The sequence below is a fragment of the Pygoscelis adeliae genome, unplaced genomic scaffold (assembly GCF_000699105.1).
Source record: "Pygoscelis adeliae isolate BGI_AS28 unplaced genomic scaffold, ASM69910v1 Scaffold17, whole genome shotgun sequence".
Classification (NCBI taxonomy): domain Eukaryota; kingdom Metazoa; phylum Chordata; class Aves; order Sphenisciformes; family Spheniscidae; genus Pygoscelis; species Pygoscelis adeliae.
Window position 1 is genome coordinate 1,775,650 of NW_008825234.1, and position 11,871 is coordinate 1,787,520.

Below are 11,871 nucleotides of genomic sequence, written 5' to 3' on the forward strand. Positions count from 1 at the left end.
AATGACTGTTACTAAGATCTAAAAAATGGCAAAAAGGGTGAAAGGATCAGAATAACAGTGTGCTGCAAAGCAGTATACAGCTAATTTATATGCAATGCTACCTGTAATTCACAAAAGCATTTCACAAGACAACAGAAGTTGCACAATGTTACACAAGCAATTAGGTATATCCAAACCTATTTTCTACATCTCTGCCATACAGTGACAAACCAGAAATCTCTACAACGGTAAATGAACCTCAAGTGATTACAGTTATTTTGTTGAAAATAATTTTTTGACCATGCAGGCCCAAATGCAGATGCCTAATGTTGAGAGAATCCCCTTCCTCTCGTGTCTCCTAACCAGAGACATGAGGCTTTCAAGCAGCGCCTGCTGAGCACTTGGAAAAACAAGCCGCTTAGGCAGAATTTAGGGATGCGTGGATCTCAGTCCCACTGAACAAATTAAACCTGTAGGAGACAGTACCACATAAATCTTTCCAATTTCAGCTCCAGAAAAATTTTGACATATGAGGTTAACTTACCCATTCTTGTTAATTTAAAATGAGATGTTTGGCAGATCAAACCGTAGTAAAGTCATATGAGTTCAACTGGATCATCTGATTTAACCAAAAGTATTTTGGATTTAATTGTTGTTTATTTTGTAACGTAAGTTAAGGAAGTACTAAAAAAGCCATTTCTAATAGAAAATCAAACTATTTCATTCTGGAAGGAGAAATACTGCGGGTTTTTTTTCCATTATCATCCTACTTAAAGTTTTTTATACCAAGAACTCAAAAAGTTATCCAGTTTTAGTGAAAATACAGTTTATTTTGTCTCAAAACTTAATTTAAGTAGTGAACTTGTTCTCTGACTCACATGCGAAGGCCCTAATTCTGTAAACATTTAAGTTTAACCTATGAGCAGCAGATGAATAGACCTATGAAGTTCAATATGAGCACCCAGATGAGTATGTCATACAAGAACCAGGATTTTATTCTGCTATGTTCTGTCTATACACAGATATCTTGTTTTCTAAAGCGTAAGATTCCTCCCAATGTTTCTGGCAGACATCTGCAATTGTCAGTATATAATGTAGTTGGTTCTCAAGATTTGCAGCAATGCATTCAAACTTGTCTGTTGTCTTGTATGATGCATATAAGAGTTTATGTACTTAGAGCAGTTGTATGCTCTTCATTTGCATGCAGATTTCTTTAATTATGTCAGTAAAATCTCTGTGCACAGTTCAAGGCAGCAAAAAAGCTTCAAGGAAGATGAAGGAAGAGGCAACAGCTGAACATATTTAAAAGATTATTTTCCAGAAGCAGTCAAGAACTTACCACAAACGATTATGAATGTATCAGTTATACACTGCTTAGTAAAGAGAAAGGTTGATTAATACAGATATCCTATGCCTTTCAATTTGATACTGTTTTGATCATTAGTGTTTCAGGCTACCCGTAAACAGGTGCAGCAACCTGCCTCTGGAGAGGACAATAAAATACTTCTTGGCTTATGTCATGGGTGTGATACCTCTTGGGGAAGATTGTTTTTAAGCTTACCACAACCAAGGTAATGGTTGAGCAAGAAACTACTTACGACAATGACAGGCCAAGCTCAAATTTAGTATTCAGACCTTTGGGCAAAATGATGAGGCAATCAAGAATTCAATTGATAAAGCATGGGTTAATAATTATATTTTAAATTGAATTGCTTTGAAAGCCGTACTGGAAAAGTAAGTTAACAGCTGAAAAACCTAGAAACTAATACAAAATGCATTCTCCCCCTGAAGAAATTCTCAGTGACTTCAGTGGAACAGGATTAGGCCACTGGCTCTGTAAATGTAGCCATGCAAATGTATTGTCTCCTTGTACTAATATAGCTGTCTGGCAAATTATTTTTGCCGTTACCATGGCTCTAACATTTTGATGTTTCAGCAGAAAAATAACAGTTAAGTGTATGTGTGAACATTAACTGAGACATTTTTAGTCATTTTAGGGTTACAGTTAACAGTGAGGTCAAAATTTCTTCTTTAAAAATGTTAAGCTATCATCTGAAATCTGTAATTCTCATATATGAAAAGTCATAATAGGTATCAGCAATAAATTTGTCAGGAAAGCAACTGATTTTGCTTTCTCAGTTTCCAGTCAAGTTTTTTTTTCTTCATCCCTCAGCCAGCCAAAACAAGGGACAGGTGGAATCTCCTGACTTACTTGCATCCTTAGATCAAAATACTACAGATAAGTAAGAAAAGGCCTCTATTTCTCTTATAGCCAATTATTTTAAAGTCCAGCCTACAGTAGAAACCTTTCTCAGTAACAGCTGTGCCACTCAACGGCTCTTGGGAATGCAGTCCTCTTGTCTCGGACTCCTGCTATCTTGAATCACAGAATCATAGAATATCTCAAGTTGGAAGGGACCCATAAGGATCATCAAGTCCAACCCCCTGCTCCTCGCAGGACTACCTAAAACTAAACCATATGACTAAGAGGGTCATCCAGATGCCCCTCGAACTGTATAGGGGCACTTTATGAAGGCCCATACAATACAGTGCTCTCCATAAATGACTGTACTAGACAGAAACATTTTGGAATTTGGGACAGTTAATGCAATTTGCAGATGTTTTGGGGGGAAATACTTGGCAATGCACTGTGGGACCCCAGAACTCTGCCTAAGGAATTTTAAGAGTTTAGGCTCAGCTTCCCCCAATTCCTGTTTTCTTTGTGGGGTTTGTTGGGTTCTTTTGAGAGCCCCTGGTTCTTCCTTCATTTCCCCATTTACATGCTTCCAGTTTTCCATACTCAGTCTGTAACATTAGAAACATGCATGGAACAAATCAGTGGAGTTCTTAGGTCTCTTTGATAAGGTAGTACGTGGTTTCCCTGTATGTGCAGAGCTTCAATTTTACCAGCAGATTTTTCAAGAAAGAAAGAAAATTGAGAAGTAGATGACAGAGGCAGAAAATAGAATTTCCCATGAAGTATAAGTATTCCCCAACTGGTTAAACATAAGTAAGACTCATGATATTTACCCCTGGAACAATCACGGTGTAAATCTAGCATCGTCAGTAGCGGAAGCAAAGCTTTTAGATACAGGAGATTGTCATTCCAGTTCCTGTAATCGTGTGCTGAGTTTATATCAACCTTTCAATGGAAATGCCTCAAAATCAAAAGCATTGATAGCCTGAGAAACTAGTGGCGTATTGGCTCTGGGAACCTGTAAACCCTGATGCTACCAGTGGTTAGCAACTTGGTGTTGATGAATCTATAGTGAATATGATTATTATAAAGGTGTAAGAACGGTGACTCTTGCAAAGTATAGGAAAGCAAGAAAATTAGTAAGCAAGATATCCCATTTCCACTTCTGTTAACTTCCAAGCACATAAACACAAGTGAGACTTTTGAGTAGCTGCATGAAGTCATGATGGCTCACTAATTTCTGTGCAATTATGAAATCTATGCAAAGCTCACATTTTTAGGAATCCTTTTGCAATGCAGTAATGCAAAGACAGTTTTCTAGACCACAATATTTATAAAGATATAGTTACTTTATTAACTGTAATCCTCAAAAAGCTGCTCTATCGTTTCTTTCCTAGTTCCTGAAGTGATTTACCTGGCATCTGGAAGCAAAGATATAGGAATTGTTCAGTGGCTTCTGATGTATATTTGGTAAATTAAAAGTGCCTCTAAAAACAAAAATGAAGATGCTTTCAGTGAGTGGAAAGACTGGTGATTCTGAACACAAAAGAGCAATTATAGGAGTCAATCTGAATACAATTTCTGGAAGCCTCAGAAGCATACTCTGATCTGTGTTATTGGCAGCACTGCTTTGAATCTGCTTGTTCTGCTCTTTGAGTAGCAAAAGACTTATGACTGCTAAAAAATTGAATTTCAAGCTAACCACATTTTACTGAATTTGGCAAGAAGTGCAGGTATAGGAAAAGGGTGTTGCATATCAGGTTTTTTTAAACAGAACAAATACATCACAGTTTTCACAAAATAAAAATTTATTAACCGTAACAAACAACATATAAAACGACAAATAAGAAGTGCAGGGTGCATGAGTCATTAACATATGTGCACTCTTGTCATATGCCCTTATTTTCCACTGGAGTTGGCTGGAATTAACACTGTGGCAATCTGTGCTGGCTCTTGGGCAGGTAGGAGGTAAAGAAAGAAGGTATATGCTCCGCAGAGCTGTCTATGAAGCACAGTGGCTGCTGCAGTGAAATGACTGGATGTTTTGTTCCACACTGCTTTGCAGGGCCCGCATTTGCTAAATCAGGATGCTCTGTCTTCAAGGCACACTATTCAAGTGTGCCTTTTCTCCAGTCTGTTGTGTCACAAAGGCCAAACAGACCTGTGGAAAAGATCTACCCTTTTCTTTCTTTTCTTTCTTCTAATAATCATCTGCTTCTCCTTAGCCAAGGTCACTGATAAGCAACAACAAAACAAAAAAAGGCATTGTTAGATTGGAAAGGTCATAGATAAAAATCTCCATCCTTTTCCCATATGTATTTTTTTCTCATAAAACATGAAATGGGTCAGCCTCGTGGTGGGCAGCTCAGAAGGTCCGTCAATGATGGCTACTTTAAGTCTACCACCTTTTGAAGAGCTGGCATACAGGGAATGGACTACCACATATACCTGCTGTAAAAACACAGCAGTAACTATGACTGAACAGGCAATGATCTATTCATAAAGTGCAGAGACCCCTGAGAAGGTTCTTCAGCGCAGCTGGAGTTCACCCAGACACATTACCAGCCTTTGTGCACCAAGTACTTCTCCAGAGCTGATAAAGGTGAGGCAGTAACACACTGAAAAAGGAGAAGTAAAACAGGCCTCCCTAGACACTCACTCTCAAAGTTCAGAGAATACATGCTGAAAAATGCTGACATGTCCTGAAGGTAAAAGGGGACGTTCATGCAAAGCTCAACCTGAAAATCCATGAATGGAAACGGATAGCTGCTATTGTTTAATTCAGTGAGCAGGTTCTCTGAACCAACAACAAAATGTCGCTACTTTCTTTCCCTGAATAAAAAAAATAAATGTTTTGAATTTGGTTTCCTCTCAGAAAGCAAGGGACTGCATGTATGAAGGTTCATACTACATGTCTACATTTTATTCACAGAAAACAGAGTTTTGGCGACCAGTTACAAGACTGCTTGCAAACAGTCTTACATTTCCCATCTGTTTTAACAATATACTAAGGTATCTGTTTCAATGCCATTGGTTTTGCCCCTGCATGCAAAGAATTGGTATTTAGTCACAGAAATTCTACATGCCCACATACATTTATGTATATTTAACACACATTTATGAATACTGGGTGTGGTCTGTCTTATTTTTTTTAACTTATGATTGACAGTGTATATAGGAATGTTGTTAAAATAAACTGGCTATTTGAAAGGCATTTTCTTTGTTCCCTGTCCCCTTATAATTAGACACTATTCTAAGAGAGAGATGGAAGAACCGAAGAGAAGGTATGCGTTCTTAGGGCTGTAAAAGAAAGTTAAAAAAAAAAAAAAAAAAGAAAAAACAGACTAGCAGAAGTAGCTTATGCGAATAAACCTACCTGAGCTTCCTTTGCTTCTCCAGCTGTCTTTGGGTTCATGAAGTACTCCTGACTTCCATCCAAGTACGCGTTCCGACTCCTCTGTGTACCCCTTCTCAACAAGCTTGTTGTCCATATCCATTTCTGAGGTTCTTTTTCTTCTCTTTTTTGAGGTCATGTGTCCAATGGTCATGGAGTTCTAATTTTCGTTAGCATCAAATTCTGTATACTGGTCAATAGGACCTTAGCTTTTCCTCTGGCAGCTTCCTTTTAATTGAACGTTTGATTCTTTTTCCCTGCCATGATGTTGTTACTCATTCCTCTCATCACAGCCTCTGCATCTTTTACTTGCAATGTCCAAAAATCACCTTAGTTCTTGTGAGAATGTTGCAGCCTGGCCTGTGCCTACTATCGCTGAGGACTGAAGTATGCTACTTTCCTGGAATATGGAGGTCCGGTAACTCCACACAGAGTAATGCCCTTAAGCTCAGGCAGATCCAAACATGCAGAGTATTTTAAAAGGTTGAGAAAAATGTTTTTTCATCACTGGAAGTGATGAAATCTGGAGTTTGATGAAAACTGGAATTTGAGATTGGGAGCAGAATGGTCACAGCCAAGGGTCAGAGGATTATGAAATTCTTGAAGAACTTACTTACTAAGAGAAACAAACTTAGTAAGTAACATACCACCTGTGCAGGCATCTTACCACTGCTGGAACAGACAACTTTTTCTATGTGTGAAGATAGTTTAACTTGACCCGCGTAAACTCTGGGTGTTTCCTAGCAAGACCCAGAATGGACTTCATGTATGCACGTGCTGAAAAACCACAAGCATTACTCTGTAGCGTCAACTCCAAGGCCAAGGAGTTTGTTTTTGTGGATTTTTTAATCAGTCAAACTATGCTGCATAACCAAGACACTGCAGAAATACCATTCTGAATTCATAACAACTTGTCTTAGACACACCAAGAGCACTATAAAGATACACAGAAAATAAAAAGCTCTGCACTCAACCTTATTATTTTATATGACATAACAGTTTTACCTCTTCCTAAATATGCACATACCCAAAAAACAATCCTGAATATTTATGCATGGGACATGACAACCACGATGTATGCAAAGTTGTTATAAACATAGTTTCATATTTAAACATGGCCCTTTTCCTCTTCAGTCAACAGAGGAATTGCTAGCATCTCTGAAAATGTTACTAAAACAAATCGCCAGTGCTTATTTAGAAGCTGGGCTGGCATAAGCTACTCAAATTCAGAAAATTAAGACATTTGATTTAACAACTAATTCAGAGGAAGGAGATAAGATACAAAGGGATGAGCCACTGACTCACAGTACCACAAGAGGCCTGGGGAACCCCTTTCAAGGGTATTCCTTACGCGAGAGAATGCCCTGCTGCAGCACTGGAAGGAATGCCAGAGCATCTACTCCAAGAGAAAAAACAAGCAGTTTATCCTCATAACAAACCTTGGATATCTTCTCTTTCCACATTTTGGCTATTTTATTTGAATCGAGGAACTGTTCAGGAAGTGACAAAGATGGACTAGGTTAAATGCTGTAACATGGTACTTATTCACACCACATTAGGCAGAGGAACACTAAAATTAGGCATAAAATTTTATTCCCTTGGTAATATCCTCTGGTATTGGCTAGAGACAGGAGGAGAAAAGGGAATTTCCCTTGGAAAAATAAAGCAAGCTATTGATATGTAATACAAATATTATGGCATTACATCTTTCAAGTAAGTATCACCATTTCTGTCGGCAGGGGGGGAGGTGAAACATCACCAGAGAGAATGGAAAAAATTAGCCATTCAATGAGCAGCCTAAAGACTCTTTTGAATGGTTACTACGTTCTCCCCTACATTCTGTCTGTAAACAATCTTATTAATTACAAAAACATGAGAAAGTGAGGAGATGTTTTCTTTTGATTTTACTGGAGCCACATGAAAAATATATTTGGCCTACCACTCCATAAAAAGATATTACAGGCCTGACCCAAAGCTCATTGCTGCCTTTCCTTTCGGGTCAGGAGCAGGCTCATGCAAAGTAGGAACAAAACAGCAGCCTTCTTAAAACCTATCATGGAAATAATTTTTTAAAAATTGCTGCTTTGCACTCATTCTCTTCATGGACAGCACTTGCCGGATTCAGACTGAAACAGCTGAAGTTATGCCAAGTGAACATACATCCATAGTATACCATGCCCTTTTTAATCAACTTCATGATTAAAAAATGCCATGCTGACATAAGGTATGAGAGATGGAGACTTTTAATACTTCACAAAATAATAGACCCCGGTGCTGGTTTGGTTGAAAAACTGTGACCTTACAGATGTTTATGAGTTTGCCTGGTGCAGAGCTATAATCAATTTGGTTACGATGGACCCTCAAGATATATAAAATCTATCCCGAGGAAAACTGGTTTCTGAAACCAACTGCCCAGATCCATTAGGCTGGTGGGAGTTTCAGCAAACCAAAGGGTCTACTGGCAGACGCAACATTGATTTCTTAATGTTTACAACCTACCGGACAGTTCTATACCAGACCTGATTTGATGGATCTCTATGGGGCACCCTGCAGCCTTGGTTATTTCCACAACCAAGTTGGCTAGTTTTGTTACTTGGTGACTGTGTTCCACATCTGCAGCTTCAGTGCAAACATATTGAACTAGTATATACGCTGCAAATCTGATAGGAGATCAGATTTTAAATCCAATCTACTAATGATGTTTACTGTTTTCCTGACTAGAAGTATGATCCCTTTTAAGGGATCAAAAATCCTATTGTGGTTTTTGTCTGTCTGTCTCCACATCCTACTCCCCCTCCCAACACAAGACGTTCCCCCTTCATTTCAGTTTCATTACATTTTGCTGCTTTTTCCTCCATGGCTAAAATAGGCAGCGTGGTTCTAATCAAAGCAAAATACTGTGAAGGATTCTAAAGAGATAATCTTTGTCAACAGCCTACAAAAGCTTTCATTTGTGCTCCTTGTGACTTTTTAATCTAGGATATGTGGAGAAGATGATGCTATTTGGTCTGCACCCATTTTCATTCCATAGAAATCTGGCTGCACTTCCGTTTAAAACATCATTGATAATCTTATTAGGATTTCTCATCACTCCTATTATGAGAAAGAAAAGGTCAGTAAGTAATCTACGGCCATAAAGTTTTCTTGTACTATACTATCAAGAACTTCACATCTTTATTGAAAGTTGATCAACATGATGCAAACATTTACCAAGTTCAGGCAAATTCATGTTAAATTCAGTATTTCTATAAGGATATTCAGTGTTGTACACGTATTTAATATCAAAGTACTTTTCCACCACTGAATCTCTCAACAAAACAATGACTGTGCTCAGAGTTGATCAAGAAATAGGTTCTAACACAGAGAACTTTGTTTTATAAATGCGCTTGTGCAATGCCCTTAAGAGAAATGCACATGCTGATTTCCCGTGGAAATGCTGATGGATGGGAATTATATTTTCATTCTTTTGGAGTCCACATAAAAGCCTGACTGGTGCAGAAGAACAGTTTTCAAAACAGTACCTTTTTTGCCATTCATATGGCAAAGTTTCTATGCCTAGCTAATAAATTGCCGCATATGTGTATGCACGTATGTGTATGTGATCAAAATACTCCTTTGCATATCTTATTCACCTCCTCACACAAAAATTAAACAAAATAGAAAAGAACAGGAAAAAAAGAGACCCTCAGAAATGGTCCTTAACAAATCTGGAGAAATAATACACCCCTGAATACAATGAAGTAGCTCCTCTTCTTTCTTAATTGTCTTTGTCTCCAAACACACAGTTGCTCAATTCTATAATATGTAAGATACAAGACTGTAGAGTAAAACAACAAAGTCATACTATGAACTAAGAACTACTACAATAAAATTGATGCCCTTTTTGAAAATGTGGGCATAGAGCTAGGTATTTGAATCTAAAACAAAGAAACCACTGCAAATGTTTAGTATTTAACTATTGCTCTTGTTGGTTAAAATAAGGGGGGGGGGGGGGGGGGGAAGGGAGACTTAGTTTTTTGTTTTTTGGTGAAAAAGGGGGGGGGGGGGGGGGAAACATTCACTCTCCAGAAAGTTCAGGCTGTAAAAATCAAATCATACAAAATTTAATCTACTGTTAGATTAGTTTAAAATGTACCGAATTCTGCACTTATTCATTGTAATAATTTACTCTTCTCTTTGTTCCACTTGATAAACCAATGTAGTTTTTTAAAAAATACAATCATTACTTTTTTTCCCCAGTGAAAAATCCTGTTTTATTGCATACAGTCTTACATCACTCTATATTTCTAATGCTAGGAGTGTTATGTTGCCATTCAATTGTTTTTAAATGTGTCATATTGCGAACAAGTATAAACATCTATATTCACCAGACTACACCACCAAGTTTAACCTTATCATTCCAAACTTGAAGAACCTTGATAAATCATCAGGAGTACCTGTGAACTGCCTGCTAAGGGTTAACAGTTTATTCCAACATTTTTTTTTGTTTGTTTGCAGAGTGACATGACAAAGACTTTTGTTTGTTTGGTAATTTTAAAAAATAAACTATCACACAAAACTGAAGTGTCAATTAAGAAAGAAAAAAAAGGAGAGAGGTAAAAACTAAATATCGTTTGGAACTGTATGCTGTTGTTCTCCAAAACAACATAATTAAAGGTAACAAAACCCCCACGTCTCTCAAATTAAAGCAAATCATTCATTAAACTGTTCTACAACAGTCACAAGAACTATGTAAAGACAATTAAAGGATAATAATTTCTACTTAACCTCAACCTTAACTGCAGTTTCAAAATTAGGTCAGTTAAAATGAAAATCACCATTTTTAAGGAGATTAAGAATCATTAAAATTGGACAAAAATATTCCTAAATGACTACACGAAAAAAAGCAAATGTAACTAAATGTTAAAACCCCCCATATTTTATACACAGCATCAGAATTATATAAGAAATGCCTATCAATGGATGCTCTGTTCGAGAAGTGGGATTCCAGTCTGACTCAGTGTTATTATCTGGCAAAAAACCCATGTAATTCAAAGATAGCTTGTTTATTTTCTTCTTTTGTTTTCTCCTTTCAGTAAAGAAGCCTTTATAAGGACACATATCTAACAGAGATATTTGGAGCTGAGAGAATCACTAGTAATTTGTCAATCGATAACTTCAGTTTTTAGCATTACTAGTGAGTTTGTGTTAAATAAGCATTTTTCTTCCTTTCAGCCAAGAAAATGCATACCACACCAATCAAAACTAATCACATCTGGGCTTCCATTGAACAGTGGTTGCTAATTTTACAGGTCTGCCCACATTGTTCTAGAAAACAGGGAGCAGAAACCTGACATTTCCAGCAGTCGTTATTAAACCAACCACCACTGAGAGCTCGATCCCGTTTTCACTGGAAGCAATGTCAAACTCCCCGCTGACTTCAGGGAGAGCAGGATCGGGCCCTGAGCTGCCCAGCCTCCTCCAGCTCTACGCACAGGAGGATGTGTCGAGGAGCTGGGGTGGGAGAGGAGGAGAAGTACAAACCCCAGCTATTCTTTTGTTAACTGCCCCAAGAGTTGAACTTTCCATCACTTCGTGAACAACAGCGAAAGTGCCCTGCGAACAACAACGGTGATAAAAGGACGTATTTACCTTGAGGGAATAGCAAAGGGAAAGTCGTAGAATTGCAAAACAAAGTAGTCCAAACGAATTATCTACGCATGCAGTCCCAACGCACACCTTCAAGTAGGCCACAGTCTGTCAGGCAGTCGTCTCGGCGCCAGCCACCCTGCCTTCCATCTTACGAGATTCACCCAGAAAACTGACAAACCTGCTCCACGACAACAAAACTCTCCTAATGCTTTTGAACGCCCACCATTTGTTCTCCATTCATCCAATCAACTTTCCACTGCACATCTTCTCCTGCGACTGAGGCTCAGAGGCAGGATCCCTTCTCATCTGTATGCTAATTATTTTGCCACATGGACAAAAGTAATAATGCTTGCAGACAGGAAGCCAACGGGCCCGAAGTCGAAGGCAGAAATTAGTAAGTTGCCACCACCGAACGCTGAGAAGACGGGCATGCGTGCAGCTCTGTGGCTGACGGATCAGCGGTAACCTCCATTTAAGAGCAGCAGAGAGGCGACGGGCTGGAGGAAGCCTAGGCAGCGTAGCATGCATCAAGCCCAAGTTCCCTTAGAGACCACATTACCGCAGCAGAACAGCATCCGTAGCAGATTGCCGACTTCCCCCGCCTCAGCCCGCATCCTTTAAGCAGCGCGACGCACATCCATTTTCCCGGCCCCGCCGCGCGGGTGCAGCT

General features: G+C 38.7%; 1 protein-coding gene across 1 annotated transcript in view; it reads right to left on the reverse strand.

Moving 5' to 3' along the window:
* Positions 1 to 11,727, reverse strand: part of MYT1L (myelin transcription factor 1-like) — a 309,228-nt gene extending 297,501 nt beyond the window's left edge. The window contains exon 1 of the mRNA XM_009329297.1: positions 11,202 to 11,727. The gene's annotated coding sequence lies outside the window, so the exon portion shown is untranslated. The remainder of the gene's footprint in view (positions 1 to 11,201) is intronic.
* Positions 11,728 to 11,871: the final 144 nt, after the last annotated feature.